This window comes from Neovison vison, chromosome 1, assembly GCF_020171115.1.
Source record: "Neovison vison isolate M4711 chromosome 1, ASM_NN_V1, whole genome shotgun sequence".
Lineage (NCBI taxonomy): Eukaryota > Metazoa > Chordata > Mammalia > Carnivora > Mustelidae > Neogale > Neogale vison.
Window position 1 is genome coordinate 175,714,519 of NC_058091.1, and position 27,481 is coordinate 175,741,999.

Genomic DNA, 27,481 nt, shown 5'->3' on the forward strand with positions numbered 1-27,481 from the left:
GGTCACGTGGCTCTGGGTACAAAATTTAAAAGGACACACACACAAAAACAAAATTAATTCAAAGTGGGATTGAGATTACTGATTTTTCTTTTGGCTCAGGGTCTAGTATGGCTCTATAAGACACCATGAGTGAGCTTGCCTTGGTTGAAAATTGTTATATTTTGTTTCCCATGTATTTTTGCATTCATTTTGTTTTTTAAAAATACCACCTCCAACATTTATATATTGTTTGTCAGACTTTTTGGCATACCCTTAAATTTTCCAGCCAACATACATGCTTCACTGTGTCAGCCTATCCTTACCCGGCTAGAGGAAAAAGAAATTTCTTTTTCTAAATCCCTCTAGATTTAGAGTTTGTTTTCAGTCTTTCCAGTTGGGTAGAGTAAGTCTAGAAAGTATCACTAAAGCAGTGCTTATCTTCGTGTGTGCCAACAGAGAATAACATTGGTGTAGTTAAAAAGAGCATTCTTCATTTCCCCACAGGTCACTCAAGGACACTCAGGTTGGGAGGACTTTTGTCACGAGGGAAGGTTGATGAAGAGAAATGTCTCTGAGAATGTACAGGTAATTCAAAGCACATAACTTAAAGTCACCAACAGGAAATGTTAAAAGGATAAACTATTGATTAAGAGACAGTGTATGTGATTCTAATGCTACAATTTCATCATTGTGTTAGGTTTGTAAGTCTTTGAAACCTATCTAACTATCTGTTGTCTTCTAAAGAGAGGATTTATTGACATTCTGAAGAGAAAGTATACCCGAGCATGATCTAAAAATGTAAATTCAAGTTCCTGTAGGTTTAGGTTTTTAAATCTCTCACTGTTTACTTAGTTGGGTACCTAGCAACAAATTAAAGCATATATGTGTTACTTATTTAAAGGATCCTTTCTGTTTCTATTAAGTTCATAGTCATCACATATATAGTTGAAATGCACAGGATTCAAATTTTAAAAGCAAAGTAAGTGAATGAGAGAAGAGAAATACAGTATTTCTATTGGCTTAGGGGGGACCTTTACAAAACTGTAACAGTTCAAATAACTCTTTTGCAATTTACAGGGACTACAACTATGGTAGCATGAATTAATGTTAATTTCAGGTTGGCAAACTTTTTGTAAAGGGCCAGATAGTACATATTTTCAACTTTTCAGGCTATGTAGTCTCTGTTGCAACTACTGAGTCCTGCCATAGCCATAGGAAAGGAGCCACAAGTAACAGCAAACAAATGGGCATGTTCCAATAAAACTTTATTTACAAGAATAGGCACGGGGCTGGGTTTGGTCTAAAGACCAGAGTTTGCCTACCCTTGTGTTAGAACCTTCTACATACTTTATTGAAAACTCTAAACTAGGTTATCTACAACAGTGGGCCATAAAGGAGTCATGTCATTTATTGAGCTGAGTGTCTGAGCCATTATCTAGATGTGAATGAAACTTCATAAGACTTTGGAACAGTTAGTGTGTCTGTACCTAATCTTATCTCTTAGCATTCTGTATCCAGAAAGATTATTTAATGTCAGATGTTCATTTTAGGTAGATATGCTATCTCTGTTTTGCCATATTTTGCCCTCTTAAAAACTCTTAAAATGTCCTGAAAATTTGATACTTTACTGAAGACCATGAAGCTTAAGGACATTTCTACATGAGGACAGTTTGTTTTATTGGCTGTAATAAATGCTTCCTAATGGGTCAGTGAACCAGCTAAAACCACAGAATCGAGGTGGTCTAATGTGGAAAGTTGGCTAACTAGGTATTTGTTTTTCACTTGTAGTAAGCCGTCTTCCCAATTGAAGGAGAATTTATGATCGCTGTAGGGACAGAGCTTAAAATGGTGCCGAAATGACACATTTTTAAAATCAGGCTTCATGTTTGGGCAAGCTCTTATGAAAGAGATAGCACTTTGCTTTATGCACTTAACAGTCTTTGCTGTTGATTCCAATTATTTTCAGTCAGATATTATAAATGAAGAGCAGGAAAAGTATTTAATAATCAATGCAAACTATCTTTTTCTTTGCAAGTTTTATCATATGGAGACAGGTTTCATAAAACAGGATGAAGTACTAGAACACCAATGGCTTGCTTTTCTAAAGATTATTGTAGGAATGATGCATATTTGAATTTAAATTATTAGGGCTCTGAAGTATTATCATGGCCGTGCCTTTGGAAGGCTTATAGGTAACCCTAACCGTTACATCTTGGGTAAGGACAGGAAAAATAGTGATTCCCCTGAAGAATTTGAGGAAAAGTGATTGTGTCAGTCACATGACTGAAATCACATGGAATGATCAAGATTTCAAAGAACTTTCAAGTCAGAATAAACCTCAGAAATTATTTTCTCAACCCTTTAATTAGAGAACAAGCTGATTCCCAGAGAATATGAGATTTTACTAAAGGTTACACACAGTATATTGCCAGATTCACCATTAGAATTCTGGTCTCTTTTATCTGTGGGCTCTGCTCTCAGTGTCATCTACCATTAGACATGGTCACATATGATCGCAAGTTGAAACCATGCAGTTGTATGAAAACAAAAGTCCCAGGGTCAGAATTCAGACACTTCCAGTGAGTTTGTGATGTTTCATGCATAGCTAGTTTCATGAGATTAGAAAGTTGGTATTTCCACTTATAACTTCCTAACTTTGTTTTAATTTCTTTAACTCAGTAGGCTAGATAGGTTAAAATGTCTAGGACCAAAATCTCAGGTGAGTTGGATTTCCTGGAAACCATCTTGATTTACAGTTGAGTGGGTGAGTAGATGTTTGGCAGGCAGCCTGTTAATGTTAAAACACTCAATTGAAGTAGATGGTGTTATATTTTCATATCTTGGTTCCTCTTTTTTGTGTCACCTCATATGGACACGCTTTTCTCTCCACACCTTTTCATGGCTAGAATTAGAGTGAGGCACCTCAGACACACAAGTCAAGAAGAGTTGGACTTGCCAGAATTCCCAAAGGAAGGAAGGAAGGAAGCACCTCTTTGGATTTTGTAGCTTGGGAGTCTCTCACCCACCATGTTCTTGGCCCTTCCTTTGGCCGTGATCTCTTCTCTGACAGTGTATGGAGAGAATGACAGGCTGTTTCTGTCTGCAAGGCTGTTTTAGCTCCAGAGAAGAGACATGTGGCAATAATATCATATAGTATTGATAATATTTTAGTCAGAATGTCTTGCAACTAAAATATTCAAATTGTGAGAATTAAGTAGATGAGATATAATGTATAGTTCAGATAATATTCTTCTGGATATGTAACATAGATTAGCAAATAACCAATGGTTTTCCTCAGAAGGATCTCACCATGGGAGGAGTCTCTTGATCTTTTTTTTTTTTTTTTTAAAGAGTTTGTTTATTTATTTGACAGGCAGAGATCACCAGTAGGCAGAGAGAGGCAGGCAAGGGTTGGGGGGAAGCAGAGAGCCTGATGCGGGGCTCAATCCCAGGACCCTGAGATCATGACCTGAGCCAAAGGCAGAGGCTTAACCCACTGAGCCACCCACGCACCCCGAGTCTCCTGATCTTAACATATTGAGTCACAGAGTTTTAGCCAGGCTCTCTGTGATGTTCTGTATTCCCTGTTTTTATTCAGGTGCCTCATCAATTTCATATTCTTATTTCCTTTTCTGAGTTTTATTCTTCTTCCTGTTTAATATACTGTGTACACTGAAGAGAAAGGGTGGAAGGAAAGAAATATTTATCGAGCTTTCTTCTGGGAAAGCCCCTTGTTAGATTTTGTCCATCTGTTAATCTCATGTATTTACTTATTGTATTCCTAAAATGTCACAATATATTTATTTTTTTTCCTTTGAGTCCTAGAGTTTATGACTCACTTTATTTCTCCCTCTTGCACAGATTTCAATAACAAACATATTTTTATAATTATATATGTATAGGTATAAAACTTAAATATCACTGAGCAAATCTGGCATTGATTTAATCTAGCTTTAGCTCAAGAATAATGGGACTCTCTCTTTTCATCCTTAGGAGTTAAGCACAGGTTTCTTAATTCAAAGATGTAGACATAGATAGATAGATAAATTGATAGATAAATAGACAGAGATAGGTACATAGTCCCTTGTTGAGGTAAATAAAGTGAAAACCACTTAAGCACAGCATCTGTGTTGCAGCCACAGTTATTCATTTTGGCTGGAAATGGTTGATCTGAATTGACTCAAAACAAGAATGGTCTGCATATGGTGAATCTTGTTCCCTTGTCACCTAGTAGGCCACATTACAATGAGTTTACCCTTGTACATATTTACCTGGCAAGAGAAATGGTTGAATGTTTTCTCATGTATATATCAGAACAACCCAGTAATGAGTGAATGAGTACACACACACAAACACACACACACACACACTTCCTTCCCACTGAAGGCTAGAGAGGCCAAGGATATAGTCAGTAAGTAATGAAACATTCAAACTCAACCCTATTTGACTCTAAAGATCAGTCTTAAATCCATTCATGAGCTAAATACCATTATTATGTCTTTGTTTTTGGTGCTCCTTGAATGAAAAAAAATTTAGTGAAATACATACCACATAAAATGTACCATCTTAACCACTGTTAAGTGTATACTTCAGTGCCATTAAGTACGTTAACATTGTTAGGCTGCTATCGCCATCATCCATCCATAAAAGTCTTTACATCTTGCAAAACTGAAACTCTACCCATTAAACAATAACTCCTCATCTTCCCTCCCTCCAGCCCCTGGCAACTACCACCCTACTCTCTGTCTCTGGTTTCAACTACTTTCGTATATATAAATACATAAATATAAATGAAATATATAAATATATATAAATATATACATTTATACATATAAATGTATATATAAATGTCATATAAATAGAATCATAACAGTATTTGTCTTCTTGAAACTGTTTTATTTCACTTAGTGTAATGTCTTCAAGGGTCATCCATCTTACAGCATATGTCAGAATTTCCTTCCTTTTTGAAATTTAGTATTCATAGTTGTGTATACCACATTTTGTTTTCCATTCATCCATCAGTGGACGCTTAGGTTGCTTTCAGCTTTTCACCTTATTTATTTATGCAACTTTTTGTTAGAACCTCCATAGGTTCTTTCCTGTGCATACTTTTTTTTTTCCAATTTATTTATTTTCAGAAAAACATTATTCATTATTTTTTCACCACACCCAGTGTTCCATGCAAGCCGTGCCCTCTATAATACCCACCATCTGGTATCCCAACCTCCCACCCCCCCGCCACTTCAAACCCCTCAGATTGTTTTTCAGAGACCATAGTCTCTCATGGTTCACCTTCCCTTCCAATTTACCCAAATTCCCTTCCCCTTTCTAATGCCCCTTGTCCTCCATGCTATTTGTTATGCTCCACAAATAAATGAAACCATATGATAATTGACTCTCTCTGCTTGACTTATTTCACTCAGCATAATCTCTTCCAGTCCCGTCCATGTTGCTACAAAAGTTGGGTATTCATCCTTTCTGATGGAGGCATAATACTCCATAGTGTATATGGACCACATCTTCCTTATCCATTCATCCGTTGAAGGGCATCTGGGTTGTGCATACTTTTAAATTAACATTCTAAATAACAGATCCTTAATCCTAACAGAGAATGAAATTATGAGTTGATCCTAAGACAGCTGTGGAATTACTTTGTATGTTACAAGTAACTGGTGGAGAGTTTTTGAGAGTCAATTTTAATATCTTAGGAAAAGAAAATAAAGAGCATGGATTCATTTGCTTTGTGTAAAGGAAAGCAGCACATGCTTCCATTTTACCACAAAAACAAAAATGGTTATGTCTCCCTGGAGCAGCATTTCAAAGACTTCTGGAGATTTGGGTCATGAAACATGTTGTAAATTCTTACCTTCCCCCCACTCCTTCTGGTAAGCCAGTATAAGTAAACACATTATATAGGTAGCCTTAAGATCAACTCACTGGGGAAGAATCAAGTAAATTCCAGAAGAAAAAAATTTTTAAAGACTTTTATTTTACTTATCTGACAGAACACAAGTAGGGGGAGTAGGAGGGGGAGAAGCGAGCTCGCCACTGAACTCAGGGCATGTCACACCTGATGGGGCTAGATCCCAGGACCCTGGGTTCATGACCTGAGCCACAGGCAGATGCTTAACCTACTGAACCACCCAGTTGCGCCTGGAAGAACATTTTAAATCAAAACATATGCAACAAATGTTTTTTGATAATCACTTTGATATGAAGTCATTGAAGTTATTGAAGCCATTTTTTTCTTTTTTTTTTAAGATTTTATTTATTTATTTCACAGAGATCGCAAGTAGGCTGAGAGGCAGGCAGAGAGAGAGAGAGAGGAGGAAGCAGGCTCCCTGCCAAGCAGAGAGCCTGATGCGGGGCTCCATCCCAGGACCCCAGGATCATGACCTGAGCAGAAGGTAGAGGCTTTAACCCACTGAGCCACCCAAGTGCCCCGAAGCCATTTTTTTCTTAAATAAAGTTACTTTTTTATTTATAAAGTTGTGTGTATAACGTGCCTGTTGAGTGTATATCTTCTTAGCTTAGAATTTTGAGTCTTGGGTTTATACCACAAGCTCAGCTTAAAGGGTCAGAACCCAAATTATTACAGTTTTATACTCAGAATGAGTAGAGTGCTGATAAAAAATAATTTTTATTAAATGCCCTTAAATCTGCATAATAGTGACATATTTTAAAATTGACATTTAAAGAAAGATTACTTTTTGGTTGAAGATAATTCTAGAATGTCAATTTTTTTTTTAAAGATTTTATTTATTTATTTGACAGAGAGAGATCACAAGTAGGCAGAGAGGCAGGCAGAGAGAGAGGAGGAAGCAGGCTCCCTGCTGAGCAGAGAGCCCGATGCGGGATTTGATCCCAGGACCCTGAGATCATGACCTGAGCCGAAGGCAGTGGCTTAACCCACTGAGCCACCCAGGTGCCCTAGAATGTCAATGTTAAATTTTATAACATTTTGCCTTATTAATTCATATTATTCTAAAAGGTATTTGGAATACATCTAATACTCTTTTTGTGAACTTATCTAATATTCAGAATTGACTACTCTGAAAGAATTGTTTTATTTATGAGCATTTCATATTTTAGGTTAAGAAAGTAGTTATGAAAATAAGAATCCAAATGATTATTTTATTTTTTCATTGGAAATATTCAGTGAGGAATCATTATTTTATTCTTTATTTTGGTTTTAAACACATGTAAAATACTTGGATCTACACACCTTGAAATTTATGAATTACATGAACACTGATTATCTTACATTTTTATTTTCCTAATTTTCTGTGCATTTTTAATAGTTTAACTATCTCTTAAGAAGACACATTTTAAAGATGGCTTTCTTAAATTTGTTAAAATTGTCAAAGCACTCCATTTCCTTATTAACCCTGTAGTACTATATTATATTATATCTTTAATTTTTTAACATTACGCTTTTAAATCAAATTTATTATTTTTTTCTAATATCATTTTAAGACAATTTTTAATTTAGTTTCCTACCAATTTACCAAAGTAACCAGTCAATTTAGTTGAAGTAGTTCATTTCCTTGAGTGGAAGATATCACTGACAATTACTGTTTAGTGTTGTTAACCTTTAAAATGATCAAATGATAGATTGAGACTTTCATTTTTCCACTTATTAATAGTTATTTATATTATATTTATATTATAACAAATAATTAATAATTTCCACTATTTTATTTTCTAGACACAGACTAGATAATAAGTTTTTATTTGCAATTTCTAAAGTATGTAAGTGTATATTAGTTTTTGGAATATGTTTCTCATTTCCAAGGATCTATTAATGTAATAGAAGAGATGAGTCAGGTAATAGAAAATCATTCAAACAAAACAAAGCAATCATAGTAACTATAGGAGTGAATCAAAGTGTCTTATAGGAACTTAGGATTTGGTACACTTTGCATCCTAAAAGACTCTGGGCACATAAAGTCTGAGAATATAAATGTATCCTGAGTTTAGTCATAGAAAGTTATGTGTTCTAAGAATGTGTACTCTAAGGAGGTCAATAGCTGAGAGACTGTGATTTCAATTGGTCTCTATGCCAGAATCCTGTGGCCCATCTCAGTTTAATTATATAGGCACAGATTCTAAATTTTTTAAAAATTGCTGATGGCAGTTGTCCTTCATTTGTTACTCTACTGTTCGCTCGATGGCTCTGGCATCCTTCACTCTTAATACTCTACATCTGCCCTATGGAGTTCAGGGCAGCTAAAACTAAATTTCACTATGAAAATTCAACAAATTGATAAAATGTGAAGAAATTAACTGGGATAATTTCCCAATATTACATTAGAAATTAATAGTAGTTTTCAGGTAAAGAAATAGTAATAAATAGTAAGGCCTTTGCTTGCATGTGGAGGAGAACTGGCTTGTTGGATTGAGCTTGAGCATGAAGTTAAGGATGGAGGTGCAAAAGAGAGGAGGGATTACACAAGATATATTTCCTTGGAAAAGTAATCATTCATAAATGCTTGCTTCTGGGGGTATTTGGAAGCCAGAACCCTTGGAATGAATTAGAGGAAAAGACCATTATAACCTGCATAAAATCACAAAAGTAAGAAAAGTTAACTGGTGATATTCATGTTCTATAATTTTTTAAAGATTTATTTATTTGAGAGAGAGAGAGAGCGTGCATAGGGGATGAGGAGGGCCAGAGCGAGACAGAGGAGCTCAAGCTGACTCCACGCTGAACATGGAGCCCTATAGGGGGCTCAATCTTACTACCCTGAGATCATGACCCGAGCCAAAGCCAAGAGTCTGACATTCAAATTACTGAGCTACCCAGGCCCCAGTATTCATCTTATATTTAAATCCATGAAAGGGGTAGAACTAATTAAAAACATACACTAATTATTCTAGAAAAAAATGGAATTTACTCATGGTTTCTTTGACCCAAGTTGGTGTATTCTTTCTTTTAAAAATTTGAACTCAGGCCCCTAAATTTATTATTGTGTCAAAATTAGAAATAATTAGATTATTCTCTTATTTTGAATTCTCCCCCAGGGAGCAAAGTTTTACCAGAAAATGGATTTGTAGTTGGTAAAGGTATTTTTATTATTCAGTTTGTTTGATCCATATTAAATTCCCACCACAAGATACGCATATTGTTTTGTTTTGTTTTTCCAAGGAAATTGTCCTGTGGCATGTATGTTTGTTTGAATCAACATTTAAAACATATGTCAACTGCCTTAGAAGAAAAACTAGCTTGTGAGATTTGAACACAGTACTGATACAGAAGCTGAGGAAAATGTTTGCATTTACTTCACATAGTAACAGGCTGCTCTGTGTTCCTGACTTCTGTTTCCTTCTTTCCCTTTTCCTTTCACACATTTTGTATAGCTAAACAAACCTTCAAATCTCATGAAAGGAAGGAAGGAAGGAAGGAAGGGGAAAGAAAGAAAGAACAGAGAAGAAAAGAAAAAAATTATGTGCACTAAGTTTTTTTTTCTTTTGTTACAAGGATTACATTTGCCTAAATAATGCTTCATTCAGAATTGTATCTGCCTTTCAACATATGCAATAATACCGTTTTACTGAGAGCTGGACAATAGGTTTCTAGCATTGCATTCAGCATCATTAGGATCAGAATTCCAAGACAGGGCTTGTCCGATGATGCTGCCCACAGGATCAGTCATTCTAGTTTCTGTGACAAAACATGCATATATATTAAACCACCCATCATCCATAAGCATTTTGTATTGGTTTTCTAATCTACAAAATGTTGACTTACCAGCAGAACAGAATAGAGTAAAATATAATTTTTTTTTAAATTGTGGATTGACAATAAGGGAAAATTCAGCAAAGAAAAGAATAGAATTGATGCCATCAAGGAAAATTTATTTAGGCATCTGGACTTGAGCCAGACTTTAAAGAATTGGAAGAACATGGCTAAAAAGAGAGGAAGGAAATATTTCAGCAAATTCTAGTATATCAGTTGCCACAGACCAGGTGGAATTCCGTTAACCTGTTAGCCTTATTATCACCTCTCTCATATTAGTGGGCCTTTCTTTTCCTTTTCCATTGCCCCTGGCAGCTGAGTTCCCAGAAGAGATTTCATATCTGCTCGCCATATAAACGTCAGCTCTGGTCTAGTGAGGATTAAAGTCTCCCTGAGATGCTGACTGAGCATTTCTCCCAGTTTATTTGACATAGCATTCTGTCACGGTATCTCTGACTCCTTCCCCATTCCCTGTGTGTGGTAAATCCTCTTCACACCGCAAGGTCAGCTGGGTATTAGATGCAGATTCCTGTCAAAGGTGCTGACATCTCCATCTTTCTGAGGGAAGGGGAGTTCTGGGTCCTGAAATTCTGTTGCAGTCCTGGCCTAAGAGTGAAAAAGGTTTTTATCTTGAAGGATGTGATGATTATCATAGACTATATCCTTAAATCTCTTCCTAGGCATGTATCTTGTATTGTTCCTTCTTAAAGTTTTTGGAAATGCTAGGAGAGAGAAGCTGAAATTGAAATGGGCATGTGTGGCAGGAGGAAAACAAGTCCAGAAAGTCATGAAAAATTACATATATTTTCTAAGTATCCAGAAGTTGTGTTATTCATTTTTCTTTAGCCCATGAAAGGAGATTTGTTTTAAGAATACCAACTACTGGGGCACCTGGGTGTCTCAGTGGGTTAAAGCCTCTGCCTTTGGCTCAGGTCATGATCCCAGGATCCTGGGATCGAGCCCCACATCGGGCTGTCTGCTCAGCGGAGAGCCTGCTTCCCCTTCTCTCTCTGCCTCTCTCTGCCTACTTGTGATCTCTCTCTCTCTGTCAAATAAATAAATAAATCTTTAAAAAAGAAAGCCACTAAAATGTCCCAGCAACAACCAAATAAGGAAAGGAGGACAGGGCCTACTTCAAAAAAGACTGGCCAAGGAGGGGAGATAGGAGATTCTCCCATGACTCAGGTTGCTCTTAGTAATACCACCTTTACTACCAAAGCTGGAGAAGGTGTGAGAAAAAGAAAATGCCATCTGAAGAATAAGTGAATGGGCTAAGGAGACTGAGTAGGGAGACAGAAGAATAATGGAAGATAAAAAATACACACAAGAAGAAAATCAGTTAACTATTACCATTGGGTCTCAGGCAGGGCTAGCTTAATGGGCAAGATGCCTGTGCATAGTTCAGACAGATACCAAGCTGGATTTAATATTCTTCTGTCATAGACTTGAAATTTTTAACAAGTCTTGGATAAGGGGGTCTGCAGTTTCTTTTTGCACTGTGCAGCCCAATTTATTTAGCCAGTCGTGATCTGTGGGAGAAAACCCACATCTGGTCTCACAAGAGGGATTAGATACAGTCTGGAAGAAAACTTCTACGTGAGACACTAGTCACTCTGACCACGTACTAGAATCATCTGGGGGACTTTTTAAAATCCTAATGCCCAAATCATGTTCCAGACCAATGAACTAGAGGTTAAGGGCATAGAGAGTGGGGTGGAACAAGGTACCAGCATTTGTAAAATGCCCCAGAGAGTACAGTGGGCAACCAAGAAGAACAACCACTGCAGGGAGGAGGAATGAGCCCACCCAAACATGCAGCCAGAGAAGACAGGCACAGTGAAGCTCAAGTGAAGTATGAAAAGTCACCTGTGTATTATTATTGTTGAGTTATCATTCCTTGGGTTTCTCTTTGACTTAGAAATTGTTGGTGCTGGAAGAGGGTGACAGAGGGACATGAATAATTAGATGATTTTCTTGGACGGGAGATTTATCATAAGAGATCTACTCTGACTTAGCAGAAGGAAATACAGTCTCATATCCCACGACCAGTGTTGTAGGAAGAACCCAGTACAGGATATTTAAATTTCAGTGGAGATAGCAGAACCCACAGTTTTCCAGTGTTTTGACTATAACTGAGATTCGTTGGTAATACCCAGTTATCATACTCCAGCTCATAGAAAAACACAGATTCCCAGTGAATTTCCCCTAGTCTGACTATAAATTAGATGATGGCAGTGGTGAAACTAAAATGGATATTTCTCCCCTTAACTGAATGGACCTGTATACTGACATATAGATTTATAAATTGTGAATGATGTAAGTTCTAATGTTCTTCCATTGATAGGGTGGTGAAGGAAGCAGTTCGTTTCTAGTCAAATTAAGAGTCTATAGGGTTGAGCAGGGGGAACAAGATGGTGGGGTAGTAGGAAGAGGCGTCTTTTCAGCTGGTACCCCAAAGTGAGCTGATTACCTACCAAAGAACTCCGATCACCCATGAAATCAGCCTGAGATCGGAATTATACACGTCTGGATCTCTACAGGGGCAGAAGATGCCAGTGAGCAGGTAAAGCGGAATGGGAACCGGCGGACTGATATCAGAAGATAAACAAAAGGGGGAGGGAGCCACCAGAGGCGACCGGTGGGAAAGTAATACCCCAATACGAGCGAGAGTGCCCTGCGTCTGGGGACCAGCATTAACTTGGAGACTGGTTGAAAGCACTCCAAAAGAGCAAAGGATCGCGGTGGGAAATTGTGGGAATCGGGGTGGCTAGGGACAGGGGCTTAAGTCCCCGGTCCCAGACGGCCTCCCCGGCGTGGAGGCAGAGAGAGTGCGGTGGAGAAACCAGCTCCTGGTCCCTAAGCCGCCAGCGCGCCCCAGAGCGCGTGGGTTCCGGCTCCTGTGAGGGGATGGGAGCTGTGCCGGTCTGCAGAATGCGCGCTAGCCCTACCACAAAGCTTGAGATGCGCGCGCACGTCCCTCGAGCTCCCCTGGGTTACTGAGGCCCGGCGGGTGCTCCTTGACCCGCGCCATTGTTTCAAAGCCTAAGCCGCGTGCGCGTGCGAAACTCTTCCCCGGACAGAGGCGCGCAGAAGCCCAGCTTGGGGCTTAGGGACCAGAGCCCCGTTCTCAGTGCCCCAGACGCGCGCCCGACCCACAGCCGCCTCTGAAAAGAGGTGCGCGCAAGCCGGGCACTCCCAGCCCGGGCCAGCGGCAAAATCTCAGTGTGCGATCGCTGCTTGGAACCTCTCTGGCGGTCGGGAGCTCCCAGACAGCCGCCACTGCCTTGGCTTTGGGGACAAGCAAAAGATTCTGCACCCCCAGGGTCTGCAACTTGGAACCTGCGCTGCAAGCGGCCAAGGGGGAATTTATTCAGCTTCTGCACCCAGACTGAGGCTTCTCTCTGAGACGGAGATCAGGGTGTGGTTTGATTTCTTCTAATACTACAAAAACCATCAAAGGCGGTCAAGGTGAGAGGGAAAAAAGTGAACAAGCAAAAAAAACCGCCAGAGAACAAAAGCCTGAAAAAAACCAGTTTCCCCAGAGCCCACCCCCTTGAAGGGGCGGGGGGACTCAACTCAGGAAACATCATTGACTGACAACCCACGTGGCAGGCCCCTGCCCCAGAAAACAAACCAAGAAAGAAAAAAAAAGGACTACAAGAGAACCACCACTACTTCATAGGAAAACTTGTATTATTCACTCGTTTCCACTATTCCGGTTCATAATTTTTTTTTTTTTTTAACACATAGGTAATTTTTTTTAACCTATTTACCATCACAGCGAGCTGTACAGTACATCAAATTCCATAATACCTTTCTAACCTGAACTTTTTGATACATACACCTATGTTTTTCTTTTGCATTTTTATTTTTTGAATTCCTTTTTTTTAAAAATTTTAGTTTAGTTTAGTCTAGTATATTCCTTTTTATTTTTATCCTCTAATATTCATATAGAGTTAACTTCAAAGTAATCCCCTTTCCCCAATCAATACTACCCCTATAGGTAAACCAATTTTTAATCCCCTTTATCTTAGGAAAGTTGAGTCCTTTAACAAAGATATCAAGATACATCCAGGAAGAATCAAAACAACCTTCCTCGCGCACACTGAGAATTCATAAGAACTCTCCCATCTTCTTCCACCAGTGTTTCTGTGTTTTTTGAGTTTGTAGCATATAAATTTTACACTTGTGGTTCTTTTTGACGAGGTTCTTTCTTTATTTGCATATATATATATATATATTTTTTTTTTCTTTCTCTTGCCATATAATTGTATCAGTCTTTTTATCTCTTTTTGTTTGTCTACTTCATAAATCTTACCTTGAGGCCCATCTGGGCTGAACCTTCTCTTTCATCTTCCCTTTCTTTCCTGTCTCTCTCTCTCTCTTTTTTTCTTTTTCTTTTTCTTTTTCTTCTTTTCCTTTTTCTTTTCTTTTGTCTCTCGTTTGGGTGGGGAATCCTGATTGCTCAGAAGTGTTCCAGGGTGCACCTTGACTGCACCAGAGTTGATACATCCAGCTACATCTGTTCAGTCTTCTCCCACCAAAATGACTAGGAGGAGGAATGCCCAACAGAAGAAAAATACAGAGGATGGACCTTCTGCAACAGAGCTAACGGCTATCAACATAGACAATATGTCGGAAAGAGAATTCAGGCTAACAATTATCCAGGCAATAGGTAGGTTGGAGAAAGCCATGGATGACCAAACAGAATTGATTAGGGCCAAACTGAAAGCGACCAGACAGGGTGTTCACAATATTAGGGCGGAGCTTAAAGCTACCAGGGAGGAAGTCCACAATGCTCTCAATGAGTTCCAATCTAATCTAAACTCTCTCAAAGCTAGGGTAACTGAGACAGAAGATAGAATTAGTGATCTGGAAGACAAACAGATAGAGAGAAAGGATCAGGAGGAAGCCTGGAACAAACAGCTTAAAAACCACGAAAACAGAATCAGGGAAATAAATGATGCCATGAAGCCTTCCAACGTCAGAATTATTGGAATTCCTGAAGGGGAGGAGAAAGAAAGAAGTCTAGAAGATATCGTGGAACAAGTCCTTCATGAAAATTTTCCGAATCTCGCGAATGAAACCAGCATTCATGTACTAGAGGCTGAACGGTCTCCACCCAAGATTATACACTCCAAAAAAACATCACGACACCTGATAGTCAAATTGAGGAATTATAATTGTAGGTATAATCTCTTGAAAGCCGCCAGGGCAAAGAGGCTCCTTACTTACAGAGGGAAGCCCATCAGAATAACATCAAACCTGTCCACAGAGACCTGGAAAGCCAGAAGAGGCTGGCAAGATATATTCAGGGCACTAAATGAGAAGAACATGCAGCCAAGAATACTTTATACAGCAAGACTGACATTCAAAATGGATGGAGAGATAAAGAGTTTCCAAGACCGGCAAGGCTTAAAAGACTATGCAACCACCAAGCCGACACTGCAGGAAATATTAAGGGGGGTTCTATAAAAGAGGAAAAATCCCAAGAATAGCATTGAACAGAAATATAGAGACAGTCTACGGAAAGAAAGACTTCAAAGGTAACTCGATGTCAATAAAAAAATATCTATCAATAATCACTCTCAATGTGAATGGCCTAAATGCACCCATAAAATGGCACAGGGTTGCAGATTGGATAAAACGACAGGACCCATCCATATGCTGTCTACAAGAGACCCATTTTGAACCTAAAGATACACGCAGACTGAAAGTGAAGGGGTGGAGAAGCATCTTTCATGCCAATGGGACTCAAAAGAAGGCTGGGGTAGCGATTCTCATATCAGATAAATTAAACTTCAAACTAAAGACTGTAGTCAGAGATATAGAAGGATACTACATAATCCTTAAAGGGACTATCCACCAAGATGATCTAACAATTGTCAATATCTATGCTCCCAATATGGGAGCAGCTAATTACTTAAGAAAACTGTTAATCAAGATAAAGAGTCATATTGATATGAATACACTAATCGTAGGAGATCTTAACACGCCTCTTTCAGAATTAGACAGATCATCGAAGCAGAAAATCAATAAAGAAACAAGAGCATTGAATGACACATTGGACCAGAGGGACCTCATAGATATATACAGAACATTCCACCCTAAAACAACAGAATACTCATTCTTCTCAAGTGCACATGGAACCTTCTCCAGAATAGACCACATACTGGGTCACAAATCAGGACTCAACCGATACCAAAAGACTGAGATTATTCCCTGCATATTCTCAGATCACAATGCTTTGAAACTGGAGCTGAATCACAAGGAAAAGTTCCGAAGGAACTCAAACACCTGGAAGCTAAAGACCACCTTGCTTAAGAATGCTTGGATCAACCAGGAGATCAAAGAAGAACTGAAACAATTCATGGAAACCAATGAGAATGAAGACACTTCGGTCCAAAACCTATGGGATACAGCAAAGGCGGTCCTAAGGGGAAAATATATAGCCATCCAAGCCTCGCTCAAAAAAATTGAAAAATCCAGAACACACCAGCTGTCTCTACACCTTAAAGAACTGGAGGATCAACAACAAATCAAACCAACTCCACACATAAGAAGGGAAATCATCAAGATTAGAGCTGAGATCAATGAGGGAGAAGCCAGAGATACAGTAGAACGTATCAATGAAACTAGAAGCTGGTTTTTTGAAAGAATCAATAAGATCTATAAGCCACTGGCTACACTAATCCAAAAGAAAAGAGAGGAAGCCCAAATTCATAAAATTATGAATGAAAAGGGAGAGATCACAACTAACAGCAAGGAAGTAGAAACAATCATCAGAAGTTATTATGAACAGTTATATGCCAATAAGCTTAGCAACCTAGATGAAAGGGATGCATTCCTGGAAAAATATAAACTACCAACATTGAGCCAGGAAGAAATCGACAACCTGAATAGACCGATATCTAATAACGAGATTGAATCAGTGATCAAAAACCTCCCAAAAAACAAGAGCCCAGGACCTGACGGATTCCCTGGGGAATTCTACCAAACCTTTAAAGAAAAATAACACCTATTCTCCTGAAGCTGTTTCAAAAAATTGAAGCAGAAGGAAAACTTCCAGACTCTTTCTATGAAGCCAGCATTACCCTGATCCCCAAACCAGGCAAGGACCCTACCAAAAAGGAGAATTTCAGACCAATATCACTGATGAATATGGATGCTAAGATTCTCAACAAGATCCTAGCCAACAGGATCCAACAGCACATTAAAAAGATTATCACCATGATCAGGTGGGATTCATCCCTGGGCTACAAGGATGGTTCAACATTCTCAAATCAATCAATGTGATACAACAAATTAATATGAGAAGAGAGAAGAACCACATGGTCCTCTCAATTGATGCAGAAAAAGCATTTGACAAAATCCAACATCCATTCCTGATTAAAACGCTTCAAAGTATAGGGATAGAGGGAACATTCCTGAACCTCATCAAATCTATCTATGAAAGACTCACAGCAAATATCATCCTCAATGGGAAAAAGCTTGCAGCCTTCCCATTGAGATCAGGAACAAGACAAGGATGCCCACTTTCACCATTCTTGTTCAACATAGTATTAGAAGTCCTAGCAACAGCAATCAGACAACAGAGAGAAATAAAAGGTATCCAAATTGGTAATGAAGAAGTCAAACTCTCTCTCTTCGCAGATGACATGATTCTTTATATGGAAAACCCAAAAGACTCCACCCCCCAACTACTAGAACTCATACAGCAATTCAGCAACGTGGCAGGATACAAAGTCAATGTGCAGAAATCAGTGGCTTTCTTATACACTAAGAATGAAAATACAGAAAGGGAAATTAGAGAATCGATTCCATTTACTATAGCACCAAGAACCATAAGATACCTGGGAATAAACCTAACTAAAGAGGTAAAGGATCTGTACTTGAGGAACTACAGAACACTCATGAAAGAAATTGAAGAAGACACAAATAGATGGAAGACCATTCCATGCTCTTGGATCGGAAGAATAAACATTGTTAAAATGTCTATACTGCCTAGAGAAATCTATACTTTTAATGCCATTCCGATCAAAATTCCACTGGCATTCTTCAAAGAGCTGGAGCAAATAATCCTAAAATTTGTATGGAATCAGAAGAGACCCCGAATCGCTAAGGAAATGTTGAAAAACAAAAATAAAGCTGGCGGCATAACCTTACCTGATTTCAAGCTTTATTACAAAGCTGTGATCACCAAGACAGCATGGTACTGGCATAAAAACAGACACATAGACCAGTGGAACAGAGTAGAGAGCCCAGATATGGACCCTCAACTCTATGGTCAATTAATCTTTGACAAAACAGGAAAAAATATACAGTGGAAAAAAGACATTCTCTTCAATAAATGGTGCTGGGAAAGCTGGACAGCTATATGTAGAAGAATGAAACTCGACCATTCTCTTACACCGTACACAAAGATCAACTCAAAATGGATAAAAGACCTCAACGTGAGACAGGAATCCATCAGAATCTTAGAGGAGAACATAGGTAGAAATCTCTTTGATATCAGCCACAGCAACTTCTTTCAAGATACGTCTCCAAAGGCAAAGGAAACAAAAGTGAAAATAAACTTCTGGGACGTCATCAAAATCAAAAGCTTCTGCACAGCAAAGGAAACAGTCAAAAAAACAAAGAGGCAACCCACGGAATGGGAGAAGATATTTGCAAATGACAGTACAGACAAAAGGTTGATATCCAGGATCTATAATGAACTCCTCAAACTCAACCCACACGAAACAGACAAACACATCAAAAAATGGGCAGAAGATATGAACAGACACTTCTCCAATCAAGACATACAAATGGCTATCAGACACATGAAAAAATGCTCATCATCATTAGCCCTCAGGGAGATTCAAATTAAAACCACATTGAGATACCACCTTACACCAGTTAGAATGGCCAAAATTAACAAAACAGGAAAGAACATGTGTTGGAGAGGATGTGGAGAAAGGGGAAACCCTCTTCCACTGTTGGTGGGAATGCAAGTTGGTGCAGCCTCTTTGGAGAACAGTGTGGAGATTCCTCAAGAAATTAAAAATAGAGCTTCCCTATGACCCTGCAATTGCACTCCTGGGTATTTACCCCAAAGACACAGATGTCGTGAAAAGAAGGGCCATCTGTACCCCAATGTTTATAGCAGCAATGGCCACAGTCGCCAAACTATGGAAAGAACCAAGATGCCCTTCAACGGATGAATGGATAAGGAAGATGTGGTCCATATACACTATGGAGTATTATGCCTCCATCAGAAAGGATGAATACCCAACTTTTGTAGCAACATGGACGGGACTGGAAGAGATTATGCTGAGTGAAATAAGTCAAGCAGAGAGAGTCAATTATCATATAGTTTCACTTATTTGTGGAGCATAACAAACAGCATGGAGGACAAGGGGCATTAGAGAGGAGAAGGGAATTTGGGTAAATTGGAAGGGGAGGTGAACCATGAGAGACTATGGACTCTGAAAAACAATCTGAGGGGTTTGAAGTGGCGGGGGGTGGGAGGTTGTGGTACCAGGTGGTGGGTATTATAGAGGGCACGGCTTGCATGGAGCACTGGGTGTGGTGAAAAAATAATGAATAATGTTTTTCTGAAAATAAATAAATTGGGAAAAAAAAAAAAAGTCCATAGGGTTACAAATTCTCAACATTCCAGGGAATGCAGAACAACTCCAAAACAGGAGGAAGTGGGGGGCACCTGGGTGGCTCAGTGGGTTAAGCCTCTGCCTTTGGCTCAGGTTATGATCTCAGGGTCCTGGGGTCTGGCCCCACATCTGGCTTTCTGCTCAGTGGGACTCTGCTTCCCCCGCCTTCTCTGCCTGCCTTTCTGCCTACTTGTGATCTCTCTTTGTCAAATAAATAAACAAAATCTTAAAAACAAACAAACAAACAAACAAAAAAAACCAGGAAGTGGGAGGTAGTGTTCTAGAAACCTCTAAGTCACCAAGGAAGTGGATGCTTCTGTTTGGAGAGGAAAAGTACTTTTCATCAGAGAATTTCAGCAGCTGTACCAGTACCAATATGAACAAATCTCATAGACACTTCACTTAGTTCCTTGGGAAAGATAGTCATTGGGACACGTCTTGGGGAACTGAGTTCAGTTACAGCTCTTAACTGAGTGTGGCTAAGCATTTTGGGATTGGACAGTCTTGGCCTTGGTATCTTCTCAAACCTGGTAAAATATTAAACTAAAATAAGTCAGTCTTTAACTTCAGATATACTAGTGGTGCTTAAAGTCAATTGCTAGGAGTATTATCAAGTTGCCTCAATCACTTTTCTGCCCTGAACTACTTAGCATCAGTCTAATGACTTAAAAAAAATTCCGAGTAGAAATGCATTGAAGCTTTTATTTCCTCCAAATATGGTGAACTAGCATGGACCTGCATTTTTCCTTGTACAATCACTGTTGTGGACATGGTACCAAAGGCTTAAGGAGGCTGATGGGTTTGTTAAACTATGATAAAAAATAAGAAACACTAAGGGTGAGAAATACAAGTGGATGGGTAGAATCCAAGAGTGGGATATAGAAAAATATTGCATATTTGAATATGAGTGAGGAAGAGGTTTTTATTTTATTTGTTTAAAAGATTTTATTTATTTCTTTAACAGAGAGAGACACAAGAGAGTGTACACAAGCAGGGGGAATCGGAGAGGGAGAAGCAGGCTTCCTGCCCAGCAGGAATCAATCCCAGGACCCCAGCACTGTGACCTGAGCCAAAGGCAGACGCTTAACGACTGAGCCACCCAGGTGCCCCAGAGGAAGAGGTCTTTAAGTATGATCTGGTCTTTCCATCACTGCCTTTTGTGGGTCAGTGCCACGATATTTGTTTCCTAAAGTAGAAAATAAAAACAAAACAAAACAAAATCTAGCACTGGGCTAACCAGGACTGGTGAGGTAACATCAGAATTATTCTTAGATGCCCCAGCTGAAGATGGGAGTAAGTAACAACATAACACAAGGGATAGTGATTTACCCATGGAAAAAGAATTGTCAGTGGTCTTTGCCCTGAGTAGCAATGCCATTTCTATCCTTCAAACCTGGAGGCTGGGACTTGCAATTTAATCTCTGTACATGGATTCAAATTACTAGGCTAAGGAGCCAGTTTCCCCAGGAAAATATGGAATCAGAGAGAAAACATTAAAGGCTGTTTATCACAGAGCAACCATTAGTGAAAAAACACAATAAAACAGACCATTTTGGGGGCACCTGAGTGGCTCAGTTGGTTAAGTATCTTCATTTGTCTCAGGTCATGAACTCAGGGTCCTAGGATTGAATTGGGCTCCCTGCTCAGCAGGGTGTCTGGCTCTCCTTCTCCCTCTGCCTGCTGCTCTCCCTCCTTGTACTCTCTCTCTGTCAAATAAATGAACAAAATGTTTTCAAAAATGTACCATTTTAACAGGTGAAAGTAAATTTATAGGAAGAGGCAGAATAAATACAGGGGATGATAACAGAAACATTAAGCAAGAAAAATAAGACATTAGAAATTGTCACTGGAAATACTGCATCTGAAAAATAATTGATGAAATAGTCGATGAAAAAAACCAACTCAAGAAATAAGTTGAATTGCAGAATGGACACAACCCAGGAAGAAATACGTCAACTAAGAAAAAAGGCAAAGTAACTCTCCCATAACACAGACAGTACATCATGACCAGGGTGGAATTTATTCCAAGAACATGGGTATTTGATATTAAGAAGTATAGTAGTGGGGCGCCTGGGTGGCTCAGTGGGTTAAAGCCTCTGCCTTCGGCTCAGGTCATGATCCCAGAGTCCTGGGATTGAGCCCTGCTTTGGGCTCTCTGCTCAGCAGGGAGAGTGCTTCCTCCTCCTCTCTCTCTCTCTCTGTGCCTCTCTGCCTACTTGTGATCTCTGTCTGTCAAATAAATGGATAAAATCTTTAAAAAAAAAAAGTATAGTAGTAATATTCATTATATGCCTAAAGATAAGTCCCCTATGATAAATCTCCATAGATGAGGAAAAAGCATCTCATAATTTAATGTCTGTTCTTGATTTTCAGATGATTAGTAGTTACTATTTATCTCACATGACAAAAATATTTATTGTGACTTAAAAATCCAACAACTTAGGAGGAAAAAAATGGCATATTCCTTCTATAATAAAAAAAAAAGTATATCGGGGAGCCTGGGTGGCTCAGTGGGTTAAAGCCTCTGCCTTCAGCTCAGGTCATGATCTTAGGGTCCTGGGATCGAGCCCCACATCAGGCTCTCTGCTTAGCAAGGAGCCTGCTTCTCCCTTCCTGCCTGCCTCTCTGCCTACTTATGATCTCTTTCATATAAATAAATAAAATCTTTTTTTAAAAAAGTATAAAAATGATCACTATTACCATTACTACTATTACTATTTGAAGTATTAGTGACCACAGCTAGCCAAGTTAATTAGAACAGAATTGTGGGTTAAGATAAATAAAATTAATGTATAAATCAATAATCTTCACATGTTAAAGCATTTTGCTACACAATGTATTGAGGAGTATATCCCCTTTAAAACAGCAAAGTAAAATAAAATTATTAATTATTATTTTATTTATTATTTATTGTTATCATTTTATTTATTATAATAATTATTATTTAGTTTTTATTTTGAAAGATTTATTTGTTTTAGAGAGAGAGAAAGCTTGCACATGGTGCGAAGGGGCAGAAAAAAAGGGAGAGAGAATCTCAAGCAGACTTTTTGCTGAGTGTGGAGCCCAACTTGGAGCTCAGTCTTGTGATTCTGAGATCAGATCTGAACTGAAACAAAGAGTTGGATGCTTAACCGATTGGGTGACCCAGGCACCTCATGAAATACCTTTAAATACTCTTAAGTAGCAGTAAGCTAAATGTGAAAAATTAAAGTGTTTCTGAAGAAACCAAAAACCTAAAGGAGACTTGAAAAAATGAAAATGCTTTCAATATTTTTAAAAAACATTTTATTGATTTATTTGACAGATCACAAGTAGGCAGAGAGGCAGGCAGAGACAGAGAGAGGAGAAAGCAGGCTCCCTGCTGAGCAGATAGCCTGATGCGGGGCTCGATCCCAGGACCCTGGAATCATGACCTGAGCCGAAGGCAGAGAGAGGCTTTAACCCACTGAGCCACCCCAGTGCCCCTTCTTTCAATATTTTGAGATATGTAGGATTTAACACCAAAAAGACATCAGTTATCCATAAATTTATTTATAAATGTAATATCAACCTGATAAATACCAACAGAATTCTCTCATTCCTCACCCACCTCATTTGGCATGATTGAAGCTAAAGGTACACTGGGTAGGGGAGAAAACTGTCCACTTGATAGGCCATGGAAGAGTAGTGTCATCAAGGTGATGGACAGGGAATGCCCTGAGAGGAAGTTGGAGCAGCATAGGGAGTTGGTATCAGTGGGGCAGTCCTGAAGACACTGTAAAAGGGATTTTAGGAAATAAGGAATTGGGGCCAGAAAAAAGTCAAATAGGGACCAGTATGAGGATTTGATGAATGGTGTACAGGAGAGAGATTTCTGATGGTTTCTAAGGTGAGATTTCTAAGAGAAGACTCTTATGGATATAATCTTCTCCTGGAGATGTGTAATAGCCTTCTAAAGTTGAGGGTTATTCTAGATACAGTATGATTGTCAAGAAGAAGGTGGAGAAGGAAGAAATGCCCATCACTTACCTAAGCACGTATGGTAGCCTTACCTGCATCAATGTGGAGTACTATGTGCTCAAGGGCAATCACTTTAAAAAATGCTCTGTGTGGGCTCTGGTCACAGAGCTGCTGAGCTCTCAGTAATCATACTGAAGAGAACAGGAAAGGTATGATGGGGAAACATTGTCATGAGGTAAAATAATACCTGATGAGGTAAAAGGAAATTCTGGTTTTGTTATGGCAGTGTTCAAGTTTACTGATCTCTGTACTCCTGGAAAACAGCAATGATTAAGAAATTCCCCTACCTTTTTGCATTCTGGGAAACAGCTTGATGCAAAGAATCACCCTTCTCTGTATGATGTAATTTTTGCAGTGTTCCCCTCGATTACCCTTGACAAATCTAGACACAACAATTCTAAATCCCCATTCTTTGTCTCAGGAAGGATTAACTGCCCTATTTGTTCTCACTGATGGACCTGAACAAAATGCCCAGGTATGTGACTTCAGTAAAATTTAGTTGGACTCTTCTCCTCCCTTCCAATCTCTGGCTTGCTCCTGAGGTTCTCCAAGACAGTAGAACATAAAACAGCTCTTCTTTTATGGCCCCTCCCAAGAATGAGGACCAAAGAGAAAGCTTACAGACACACATAAAAACATTCCTTGCTCAACTGTCTGATCATGCCACTTGTTCATTCCCCCACACCTGGTTGATTGTGGTCTTGTTTATTCCTCCCTAAAAATGTCCTTTCTGTCTGACCTTTAAGACACTTAGGGATCAGATGGCCAGTGCATTCTCTAATTGCAGTAGTCTCCCCACCCCCATAACATTTTCTTTCCTGATGTCTGGACTTCAATGTGTTTTTTTGACACTTTGTAACTCTTGTTTTCTTTTGCTGTCTGACATCTTCAGTGTTGCTTGTTCACCCAAAGTGATATCTGAAGAGTGGCTAAAGCCAGAAAAGGGCTGAAGATACACACTAGGGACCTCTCTTCATGGAGGTGGGAGGTGACAACCGGCAGCTTGAAGTAAGGAAGTCAAAGAATTTTCGAAAGAGTTCGGAAAGAAAGAATAGACTTGGGGTTAGAAACTTCAGGCACATTAGATATTTGAGGAAAATCAAGAAATCCTAGTACTGGTGACATTCAGACAACACAAGCATTGGCACACCAACCCCTTCTTCATAGTGGAAAATACGTGTACAACTTCACTCACCCAAAACTTACCTACGAGTTGCCCACTGTTGACTAGAAGCCCTACCAATAACATGAACAGTTGGTTAACACAGATTTTTATGTTAGATGTATTCTTACAGTAAAGTGAGGTAGAGAAAAGTAAATGTTATTAAAGTTATAAGGAAGAGAAAACACATTTACATACTGTACTCTTTTAATTAAAAAAATCTGTGTGAAAGTAGACCTTTGGAGTTCAAACTCATGCTTTTCAAGGGTCAACTACAGAGGGAAAGCAATAAAGTAAGAAATCTTTCCTCTTCCTGCTCTTCCTCCTCCTCCCCTACCTCCTCCTTTCTTTTCTTTATTTTTTTTAAATGTTTAACTCCATGAATAATTAGACAATATAAAGGAATCCTTAAGCAGCAGTTATGATACAGTGGAAGGAGCATTGAAAATGAAGATATTTGGAATCTTCTCCTACTTTAACAATAGTTACCACTTTGACACTAAAAGTAATTTTATGTATTTGACTGTTAAATGAAGGGAGTAGAATTGATATTGTGAACAGAAGCATCTAAAATGAAGTAAAACATGTCAAGAGGCCATATATTAGAGCCGGGGAGCCCTGAGCAGGTTAGGCTTATGCTCAGTTGTACTTGGATAGAACATGAACTTTTTAGGCTGCCAACCACAAATAGCATATCCTGTTGGAATTCTCTGAATGAGATTTATTTTGCCATACTCCAGTTAGCATAGTAACAGTTAGCATAGTAACCTGGCCTATCTAGATCAGTGTTAATTATTTTTACCTATGTACATCATAATTTTTTCAAAACAACTTATACAAGCATTTGGTTTTACCTTTATAAACTCTATCTCCTCCCTTCTTGGAGCACATTTCATTTTCCTTCTGAATCTCTGACTCACCAATTCAAATTCCTAAAGACCCCAAATAAACTTTAGGTTTGCTTTATTGCCTGAGCTCTTTCTTCTTCAAGGTATTATCTGTCTAAAAATCTAAAAATCCAAGTTCTGTTTTGTCTTCAGCAGGATTCACTGGCTTTCATAAAAAATGAAAACGCTGCTGTCAGAGCTTTCAAAGAAGCAATACAGAATGTTATTGAAGTCAAGTCCTTAAAGAAAGCTTTGGAAGAAAATTATTCTAAGGACAAGTAACGTTATAATTATGAGACAAGTAAATGATGGTGTGAAGTAATGATCTGAAGTGAGCAAACATGAAAAGAAGCCAAAATATTGACAAACCAATAAATCATTTAAAAGAAAAAAAAAACAGCCAAGATGGAACTTGGGCCCAAATGAGTGCCCATTTCAAATTTTCCATCACTGCCTTCTCAAAAAGACTTTGTAGTTCCCCCTGAACTCTAGAAGATACCAGCTGACCTCAACATAAAAACATTAAATGAAAAAAGAAAAAAAAAAGAGAGAGAGAGAGAGAGAAAGAAAGAAAAAGTCTGAAAGCCCTATTAGCAGTAGGAGTGATGGGGAAGAAAGATATGAAGAAGAAAAGTCTTACCATCTTCCCTGTCTGAGGATAGTGATTTGACGGTGGTGATGGCTTCTTCATTGGGAAAAATTATTGTTCATATTGAAAGAGGGAAAGTGGTTGCCATTTTTCAGTTATGGAACAGAGAAGCCCCAAAAAGCATTACCCTAAAAAGACATCCGTGAAGCCTATGGAGTTAGAGAAAATGGCAAAAACTGTTCAAGGATTGAAAACAGGAAGTCTGAATCCATGCTTTCCTGTTCTTTCTCAGGATCCAAGAACTCTGGAAAGAAATTATGGGGAAAAACTGGCTCTGAATAGCAAAACGGCAGTTTGTCCTCAAAATAAACTTGAGATCAAGAATCTGTCTCTTTAGGGGCACCTGGGTGGCTCAGTGGGTTAAAGCCTCTGCCTTCAACTCAGGTCATGATCCCAGGATCCTGGGATAGAGCCCCATATAGGGCTCTCTGCCCAGCAGGGAGCCTGCTTCCTCCTCTTTCTCTGCCTGCCTTTCTGCCTACTTGTGATCTCTGTCTGTCAAATAAATAAATAAAAATCTTAAAAAAAAAAAAAAAAAGAATCTGTCTCTTTAAAAAGAAACAATTGCAGCTACTCCCTCATGGTTTATGGGAAACAAGCAAGAGTTGCTGTTCTTTTAAATAACAAATTAAAATTGTTGTTTTAGGGGAAGAATGCACATTTGATGAGTGATCAGTGAATTCTCTGTGAACATTTCCATCTAAAATTTTTTTCTTTTTTCTTTAACTAGCCTATTATTTAATTTATTTTTTATTTTTTATTAACATATAATGTATTATTAGCCCCAGGGGTACAGGTCTGTGAATCATCAGGCTTACACATTTCATAGCACTCACCATAGCACATACCCTCCTCAGTGTCCATAACCCAGCCACCCTCTCCCTACTCCCCTTCCCCCAGCAACCCTCAGTTCGTTTTGTGAGATTGAGTCTCTTATGGTTTGTCTCCCTCCTGAACCCATCTTGTTTCATTTTTTTCTTCCCTACCCCTCAACGCCCCCCACATTGCCTCTCAAGTTCTTCCCATCAGGGAGATTATTGCAAATGGGGAGATTTCATTTCTTTTGATCTAGCCTATTATTTAAACATGTATTTGACTTATCCTCTTTGGAGTAGTCCTGGAAATAAGTTTGTTTTTGTCTCTGTTTTTCTTTTTTAAGTGTGTTCAAGTTAAGTTTATGTAAGCCTTTCACAAACCAAGTATATATTTAAACTCATTTTCAGTAATGTGCCCAAGAATGTTTGCTCTATGAAATGATTTTGGATTTATAATTGTCTCCTATTTTTCATTTGTGCTTATCATTTCACTGGTTCAACTCTAGTGTTTCTGCCTTGAAAATAAATGTCAAGATAAATTTAAAGTAATAATAGAAAATTATTTGGAGGAAATTATAGCAATTGAAAACAGATCATCTTT

At 38.7% G+C, this 27,481-nt stretch overlaps 1 long non-coding RNA gene across 1 annotated transcript; it reads left to right on the plus strand.

Moving 5' to 3' along the window:
- Window positions 1-387: 387 nt before the first annotated feature.
- LOC122916294 lies at window positions 388-25,962 on the plus strand. Its single transcript, XR_006386157.1, has 3 exons — window positions 388-564; window positions 23,789-23,842; window positions 25,570-25,962. It is a non-coding gene; the product is annotated as an uncharacterized LOC122916294 (long non-coding RNA).
- Window positions 25,963-27,481: the final 1,519 nt, after the last annotated feature.